General features: G+C 36.1%; 1 non-coding gene across 1 annotated transcript; it reads right to left on the bottom strand.

The window, feature by feature from the left end:
* Nucleotides 1-4599: 4599 nt before the first annotated feature.
* Nucleotides 4600-4705, bottom strand: LOC140856773 (small nucleolar RNA R71). Its single transcript, XR_012140375.1, has one exon. It is a non-coding gene; the product is annotated as a small nucleolar RNA R71 (small nucleolar RNA).
* Between the last annotated feature and the right edge of the window lie 5183 nt (nt 4706-9888).

Below are 9888 nucleotides of genomic sequence, written 5' to 3'. Positions count from 1 at the left end.
TTTTTCTTACTCTTCTTCATTTTCCTACTTTTTTTCCTCCTCCTCCTTCTTACCCTTGATCTCCTTCTTGGTCAAAGATTCAATAGCTTTTCATGAATGAGGAGCTTTTTCCTAAGCTCCTCAATTTCATTCTTCAGTCCTTCACACATTGCACAGCAAACCAGATTAGATGACTCTTGCTTTGCTTCATCAGGATTTTTCTTCTTTTTTGGCCTTGCTCCAACAAAACTGAGAAGCCACAGCTCTACTGGGGTAGGTCAAAGAGCATCCAAGACCTGGTAATAAAGCAAGAAGAAGATGAAATCAATAAATTATTATAAAAAATTTTATGATATCCTATAAAATATATAACATCCTATGAGAAAGAATTTTTTTTTCCCATATCTGAGTTTATCTCATGGGGTTGGATTTTATCAAAATTTGGATCGTGACTCCATTTTCTGTAGTCACGTTATCTCAACAATCTAAAAAATTTTGAAGGATTAGAAGAGGGTCTTATATAGGTATGGTCGAGAAACCACACCTGCAAATAAGCATTTCATGTGTCAGACTACAAAAGAGTTAAAACGAAGGGCTAGACTGGAGGTACTATATATTATCATTACCATAAGGGCTACCGAACAGTCAAGAAGAGTGGACTGTCTTGTACCCTTGTCAACCCTCTTTGCTTGACGTGGCTCCCCAGACCTCAGGTAGTCTACAATCTCTGGAAGGACCTCAACCATCAAGTTTTTGATTGTAACAGCCTACGCAATTGATCCCAATCCAGACAAGTCATTCAAATAGGGGATCAGTTCTCTTGGACTTGTCTAATTTGACTTTAGAGTCAAAAAAAGGGTAAGCATATGTGCTATCCAAAGTCTGATAGTATCTTTAATGTCTTTCTTTCTATTAGATATCTTTAGCTGACCAATCAGAGACTCTTACCTCCTATGCTACAGGTTCAACCTCTTTCCAAACCTCTTTTCAAACCTCTCAAACAATCTATCAGTCTTCTTTGGATATTTTATGGTGGCTGAGATTTTGATTCCGTGACATGAAAGCCCCAAAGTAAGTGTCACTTCCTTGGCACTGAATGTTATAATTTTTTCACCAATAATGAATTGATCTCCTCCAACATGATATTTTATGATGTTCGAGAGCAACACCCCATCTACAACAAAAGGCTCCATGTCAACATAGGTGCCAAATGGAGAATTCTGGATAAACTCTATGTACGCAGGAGAAAAATTTATTTTCTGCACATTTTGAACATACACTGTAGATTTACAAGAGTTCTTAAAAATTAGAGTCCCACATTGAAAAATTCTTAGGAGAGCTTGACTTGACACTACAATAAAGAATTAGATAGTCAACAATAGGAAGTTATAACATTATCAGAAATTACACTTCAAGATGAATATTGTGGTGATGATGTCATAATTTAAACTTACATTGTCAAAAGTTAGAAATATAATGTCATTTTTTTTAATGGAACAAAGACTATTTCTTAGAGGTGATTTGCCAACAGGATATAATAATTTTAACTTACGATATCATAATTTTGACAGATGATGACATAATTTTAACATAGAAGGTCACCTTCAATATCATAATTATGGTCTAGGATGTCTTAGTATAGTTAAAATCTTCTTCAGGGTTATTTATAGCTATATGATATTATAATTTTAATATAAAATATCATGATTTAGATACAGTATATCATAAAATTGATAAAAAATTCAAATTTTGAGATATTTTACCTATAGGATGTCATAATTTTGGACTATGATGTTATAATATTGTCAAAATTAATGTTGAAAGACTTTTCGACTATAGGATGTTATAATTTTAATCTAGAATATCATAATTCTAATCCACGATGTCAAAAAAATGACAAAAAATATCTCGTTTGGGGTGCTTTACCTGTAGAAATTGATAATATTTAACTACAGTCATAATTTTACTCTAAGATGTCATAATATTATTTAATCTATAATCGAGAGGCTGATTACCTACAGACCATCATAAGTTTAATATAGGATGTCATATTTTCGACATAGAATATTGATAAACACTTAATTTAAGTCATTTAAAATAAAAAATTATATTTAATTTATTTTATTTATTAAAAATTTGATACTTTTTTTTATATTTTACAGAAAAGGTGATCGCCGATACAAAGAATCCGATTCGTAGATCAAAAAGACTCAAGTTTGAAGAAAATTAGACTTAAAATAAAATTTAAATAAAAGAAGGATGCATACGGTATTATAGAAAATGAAGATACTATGCAAGGAACCCAAAAAGGATATAGATGTCATTTTAAAGAAACAAAAGTTTCTTTATGTAATTTGGAGCGTAAACAGCGGCGCGCGGAAGGCTCGTGCGAGTGGATGCGCGGGCGGACGCGTGGGCGTGGCATCGCGACATCGGGCGTGGCATCGCGGCACGACGGGCGCAGCACGGTGGGTTCGCATGGTGTGGCAGGTTCGTGCGGCATTGTGGGCGCGTGGACACAGTGGCGAACAGATAGCTGGATCTAAAAATTAAAGAAAAAAAAAAATACTTGAAAATACTTCAAGAGGAAGAATTTGTATTTTCTTTATCTGCTTGTGACCTTTCCATCTCATCCATCCATCTTTTAGTCCTTAGTATTTTTTTTAGTCCTACATCGAAAAATCAAGTAAAACTCCTCCCTCCTAACACCTATAAAAAGGCTTTTGTACTCTCATTGGAGGGAGAGCCCAAAAATTCTTCTAGAGCCTTGCATAGAGGAATAGAAATGGACTACTTCATGAGCAGCTAGGCTAGCAGTCTCGGGAGTGGAGAAGAAATTTTATAACGACATAGAGTGGATTTATTATTCTAAATTTTTTTGTATTTCTTTATATGTAATAAAGATTATACTTTTTATTTAAATCATCATGAGTTCTTTATTTGCTCTTTTTCATATGCTTTTATTTATGCTTTCCTGTTAGATTAATATTAGGAACAACTTTTACTTTCTGGAGACGTGCCGTGATCTATGGATACGAGGCATACCGAGGAAAGAAGAGTTGTTTACCTAATACTTTTGAAAATACGCCATGATCTACGGGTACGGGGTGTGCCGAGAAAAGATAGGTATTTTTTTTAAGATTAATCGCATCTATTTAAATATAAAAAAAAGAGATACAACTCTACTAGTGCAAAATTAATTCAAAACTCCCGAGCTCTTTATTTTCTAATTACATCAATTTTAAAATAATTTATTCTCTAAATCAAAATAATGCTTCTTTCTTTTATTTTATAATCTTAACTTAGCCCAAGGTCCCTGAGGATACGAACTCGACTCATCCTACCTACGTAGTGAGTAGAGTTATTTTTGGTGCTATCAACGACTACGCATCAAATTTTGGCACCATTGCCGGGGACCTTGGCACAGTTGAATTAAAAAAAAAAAAACTACTGACATTTCATAACACTTAACTAAAATAGCGTAACCTCAAATATAAAAATTTCTAACTTGATTGGACACCTTGTTTCTTTGTATTGCATCTTCATAATGAACTTTAAGGGTGCAACCCATTAACTAAGATAAGGTGGAGATTTGATCATCCTTCCTTGGCCCACAAATCACTCCCTTGCATTTGCATAACCTAGACCTTAATCTAAAATTAATTAGACGTTGACCCCTAAGAATTTCGAGCTCATTAGGATAAGTGACCCTGAGAGTTGAACCAGGTTAGACTTGGTCAGCTAGCTGGTGTCTAGGCAAGTGGTTTGCGGGATGATTGGGCCCGAAGGAACGTGGTTTTTAATTGGTTCCGTTCGCTGATCTGGCCAATTTAATTGGTGTCTAAGAAAAGCAACGAGGGGACTCCCACCGACCTTACACTTATCTGACCAGTTGGTTGGTCAAGCTCCGACTTGGAGGGCTTGAAGGCTAACTACAGTTAGGAGCTGTCTAGAACTAGGATAACTTTAGGATAGAGAGTCCACTACGTGCTAACTTGATTATAATTAAAATCTAACCATAATTAATTCTTCTATTAGTTTTAGGATTTTTTAGGATCTCTTCTTTAGAACTCTTTTCTCTCTTCTCCTCTCCTCTTAAAAATCCTTAACAGACTAGGATAGTCCTATATAGACCTTTTAGTTGCATGTTAGGTCGACGATCACTAAAATCCGACTTACAACCATTAGACGAAGAATTAGAAAAGACTCTTAGGATTATTCGAGTTAGAAACATGGCTGCACCTGGTAAGGCTAATCCTCCATGCTCATTGAGAGAATATTTCACTCCATCCTCGTATACCTACTCTCTATGCATTCAAGCACCTCCAATAGAAGCTACCTAATATGAGATTAAGTCTAGCATTATTCAAATATTGCCATCATTCTATGAACTTAGTAACGAGGACCCATACAAACACTTGGATGAATTTTTTAAAATTTGTTCCACAGTAAAAATCCAAAACTTCTTCGATGATGCCCTTAAGTTGAAACTGTTCCCTTTCTCACTTAAGGACAAAGCCAAGCATTGGTTAAACTCCTTAGACTCTATAACCATTTCAACTTGGGATCATCTTCAAAGAGAATTTCTCAAAAATTACTTTTCAATTGGAAAAATAAATCAAATTAGAAAGTCTATCACTAGTTTTTTCCAATTGGAGGGTGAACTTTTTTATGAGACATGGGAAAGGTTAAGGGACCTCATTCGTAAATGTCCACACTATGCTGTCCCTAAATGATAATTTTGTCAGTATTTTTATGATGGTCTGTTGGAGAAACACCGACAAATGGTTGATGCATCATGTGGTGGGATATTCATGCTAAAGAGTGAGGATGAAGCCTGGCAGCTCTTTGAAACACTTAGTGAGAATTTCCTACATCATATGTCTGCCACCTCTAGAGAACAACCCATACTTCAACAAAAAAAAAATAGAATTTATCAGATTGGAAACATCATGGATATCCACAGTAAGGTAGACGAACTATCCCAAAAATTAGACCGTCTCCTAAATACTGGACAATCCCCGATTCCACCTAACCCAATCCAAGAAGTTTGTGCATTGTGTGCAAATCCGAACCATTTTGTTAGTGAATGCCCAGCTGCACCTCAATTTTCTGAGTTTATGCACGAGCAGGTTCAGCAAGCTCAAGTCCAACAAGCTCGCAGACTAGGAAACGATCCATATTCGAATACTTATAACCCCGACTGGAGAAACCATTCAAATTTTTTCTGGAGACCACAACCAGTGGTTGGCCTTGCCGCACCTCGACCTCAATATCAGGACCCAACATATAGGCATGGATCATACCATCAATTTGAAAATGCTCCTCAACCGTCTACTACTGGTCACAGCTCAGCTTTTGAGGAAAAAGTTTTGAAAGCACTAAAACGATTAGAAGTCAACACTCAGACCCTTAACTCCCCCACACAATCCATTGCTAAGCTAGAGACCAAATAGGTCAACTAGCGACTGCATTCAGTAGGAGGGAAAGAGAAAAATTACCTAGCCAACCCGAGAGCAATCCAAGAGGGCAATTTGTGATTGAGAGCTCTAATACCCCAGAAGCTTTTTCTGAACACGCCAAATCAATCATGACTCTGAGAAGTGGGAAGGTCATTGAACACACTAGTAAAACCAATGAGACCGATCCTAAACCTCTAATCGAAGCTAAATCACCCAAGAACAAGGAGGACCTTAAAATAGAGAATGAACCAACTGCACCAGAATCATCTTATTTGCCTAAAGTCCCATTTTTGGATGCCCTAAAAGCCCCTATTCCTACAGATAAGAAGGAAGGAAGACTCGACGAGATGTTGGAATTGTTTAAGCAAGTCTAAATTAATCTTCCCCTTCTAGACGCAATCAAACAGGTCCCTGCTTATGCCAAATTTTTGAAGAATTTGTGCATCCAAAAATGTAAATCTAGATCACAAATTTTAAAAAAAGTACGTCTCACTGAACAGGCTAGTTCTGTCTTCCAGCATGCCACTCCTCCAAAGCTTAAGGACCCAGGAGCCCCCATCATTTTCTGTGTTATAGGAGATTATCATATTGAAAAAGCTCTTCTGGACTTAGGGGCAAGTGTGAATCTTTTACCTAGTTTGGTGTATGAACTTTTTAGATTCGAAAAACTGAAACCCACATCAGTCACATTGTAGTTAGCCGACAGATCAATTAAGGAACCACGTGGAATGCTTGAGGATGTCTTGGTTAAGGTAGATGAGTTTTACTTTTCAGTTGATTTTCTGATTCTCGACATAGAACTAAGTGGCAACCCAAGATAAATTCCCATTATCTTAGGATGACCCTTCCTAGCTACGGCAAATGCATGCATTAATTGTAGGATAGGAGTCATGGACATATCATTTGGGAATAAGAAACTGAGACTGAATGTGTTTGGTGCTTCCCAAGGACCATCAATGGATAGTTGCTTCGAAGTAGATACACTAGAAGACATTATAGAAGATGCAACACCCACAATGCTAGCACTAGACCCCTTAGATACTTGCTTGGCTCACTTTGGAGTGTATGACTTTAAGGGATATATGAAAGAAGTTAACACCTTGTTGGATATACCATACGATAAAACCACTCCTTCATGGATAATCAAGTATGAGCCATGGCCCACATTAGCCAGTACACCAATAGTCCCATCTTTAGAATCACCACCTACGTTAGAATTGAAACCCCTTCCTGCTACGCTCAAGTATGTATGTCTAGGACCCAATGATACCCTCCCGACAATCATTGCATCAAACTTGACCCCTAATCAGGAAACACAATTGGTTGGTATTCTGAAGGAACACAAAGAGGCTATCGGATGATCCATTGCTGATTTAAAAGAAATTGACCCCTCCATTTGCATGCACCATATTTATTTTGAGATAAATGCCAAACCCCATCGAGATATGCAGAGGAGATTGAACCCAAACATGCGTGAAGTAGTAAAGAAAGAGGTGGTAAAGTGGTTAGATGCTGGAATCATCTACCCCATATCCGATAGTAAATGGGTCAGTCCCACTCAAATAGTACCTAAAAAATCAGGTATTACTGTGGTTGAGAACGAAGAAGGTGAACTGCTTCCCACTCACATATCATCTGGATGGCGAGTATGCATAGATTATAGAAAACTAAATGCCGTTACTAGGAAGGACCATTTTCCATTGCCTTTCATCGACCAAATCTTAGAACGGTTAGTAGGACAAAGTTTTTTCTATTTTCTTGATGGTTATTTAGGGTACAATCAAGTACCTGTATTTTTGGATGATCAAGAAAAGACTACCTTCACCTGCCCCTATGGCACCTTTGCTTTTTGGCGTATGCCATTCAGGCTCTGCAATGCATCCGCTACATTTCAACGGTGCATACTGATCATTTTTTTGGATATAGTGGACAAATATTTTGAAATTTTTATGGATAATTTTTCGGTATTTGGAACCACCTTTGAGGATTGTCTCCATAATCTTTCCAAAGTTCTTAAATGGTGTATGGAGACAAATCTTGTCCTAAGTTGGAAAAGAGCCATTTCATGGTGCGAAAAAAAATTATATTAGGACATATTATGTCTGAAAGAGAAATCAACACTCATGTTAAGATTCGAGCAGGAATAGGATAGACACTCTTTTAGCGTCTGGCTGAAGATGTTAAACTTAGCGCTTTTTGGGAGGCAACCTAATTTTTTTTTTATTTTATTTTAACTGATCTTCATTTTTTTTAAGAATAAAAGACCGCTCTGTATGGAAGAGTCTGTGAATAAACTTGACATTTGGCTGAAGATGTTAAACTTAGTGCTTGTTGGGAGGCAACCCAATGATTTCATATTTTTTTACTTTACTGCAGTTGCAGAAATTTAGAACAAGAACCTATTAATCAATGAAGCTATCTTCAATTTTCGAAGCAAAATTATCCCAGGTGCACTCTCTCCTTTTATTTTCTTTACTTTCCTACTCCATTGAGGATAATGTAGATTAAGTTGGGGGGAGAAGGAAATGGAAATTAATCAAATCCTCGAGTATGGTCAGAAATAATTAATTTTGTGTATCCGAATTTTATTCTGATTAAGAGTCAATTAGGCATCCTAATCAATGAATGATTAACGGTCAAGATAATTTTAGAGATACTGAGGAATAAATTATTAAAAAAACTCAATGAATGGTAGGGTTTGGACTAGACCAAATTTTAGGAGTGATTCTACAACCCTCTTCTTACTGATCTCAATAAAGAATCTGCTTCATGAGAGATTGGATGAAAAGATCGAGGTATGCAAAAATTCTCCTTAAAATTTACTTAAAAAAAAATTATTGATTTTCTACTGAGTAACCAAGCCCTTTCGCCTAAGTAAGCATTGTGGTTCGCGTAAAAAGGTGGGAAATATTAAAAAAAAATAATGGATAATAAGGGGACTAAATTGCAAGAAGATAATAAATCTCTCTCACATTAAGTTAGAGGATTTAAAGAGTAAAGTGGGGAGTTGGTGAAAGAAAAGCTCTTAAAATTTTTTTAGTTAATACTCAGCCACTAATTAGGTCAAATTGATAATCCAATGAAGTATCTCTTTAATGGTCTGACCAGATATCATCTACCTTTTGGGATGCCTAACCTAACTTTTTATTTAAGATCGAGTCGGTACACAATGCTGATATATCTATTTTACTCGAGGACGAGCAAAATTCAAGTTGGGAGGTGTGATAAACACTTAATTTAAGTCATTTAAAGTAAAAAATTATATTTAATTTATTTTATTTATTAAAAATTTAATATTTTTTTTATATTTTACAGAAAAAGTGATCGTCGATACAAAGAGTCCGATTCGTAGATCAAAAAGACTCAAGTTTGAAGAAAATTGGACTTAAAATAAAATTTAAATAAAAGAAGGATGCATACGGTATTATAGAAAATGAAGATACTATGCAAGGAACCCAAAAAGGATATAGACATCATTTTAAAGAAACAAAATTTTTTTTTTGTAATTTGGAGCGTAAACAGCTAATGGTCGGGCGCGCGGAAGGCTCTCATGAGCGGACGCGCGGGCGGACGCACGGGTGCGGCATCGGGTGCGGCATCGTGGCACGACAGGCGCGGCATGGTGGGTTCGCACGGCATGGCAAGTTCGCGCGGCATTGTGGGCGTGCGGACATAGTGGCGAACAGATAGCTGGATCTGAAAATTAAAAGAAAAAAAAAATACTTGGAAATACTTCAAGAGGAAGAATTTGTATTTTCTTTATTTGCTTGTGACCTTTCCATCTCATCCATCCATCTTTTAGTCCTTAGTATTTTCTTTAGTCCCACATTAAAAAATCATGTAAAACTCCTCTCTCCTAACACCTATAAAAAAGTTTTTGTGCTCCCATTGGAGGGAGAGCCCAGAAATTCTTCTAGAGCCTTGCATAGAGGAATAGAAAAGGACTACTTCATGAGTAGCTAGGCTAGCAGTCTTGGGAGTGGAGAAGAAATTTTGTAACGACATAGAGTGGGTTTATTGTTCTAAACTTTCTTGTATTTCTTTATATGCAATAAAGATTATATTTTTTATTTAAATCATCATGAGTTCTTTATTTGCTCTCTTTCATATGCTTTTATTTATACTTTCCTGTTAGATTAATATTAGGAATAACTTTTACTTTTCGGAGACGTACCGTGATCTATGGGTACGGAACGTGTCGAGAAAAGAAGAATTATTTACCTAGTACTTTTCAAAGACATGCCATGATCTACGGGTACGGAACGTGCCGAGGAAAGATAGGTATTTTTCTTAAGATTAATCGTATCTATTTAAATATAAAAAAAGAGATACAACTCTACTAGTGTAAAATTAATTCAAAACTTTCGAGCTCTTTATTTTTTAATTACATCAATTTTAAGATAATTTATTCTCTAAATCAAAACAATGCTTCTTTCTTTTATTTTGT

The sequence above is a fragment of the Elaeis guineensis genome, chromosome 3, assembly GCF_000442705.2.
Source record: "Elaeis guineensis isolate ETL-2024a chromosome 3, EG11, whole genome shotgun sequence".
In the NCBI taxonomy this organism is placed as follows: domain Eukaryota; kingdom Viridiplantae; phylum Streptophyta; class Magnoliopsida; order Arecales; family Arecaceae; genus Elaeis; species Elaeis guineensis.
The sequence above is the reverse complement of the archived record's forward strand: the minus strand, read 5'-3'. Positions and strand labels throughout refer to the sequence as shown.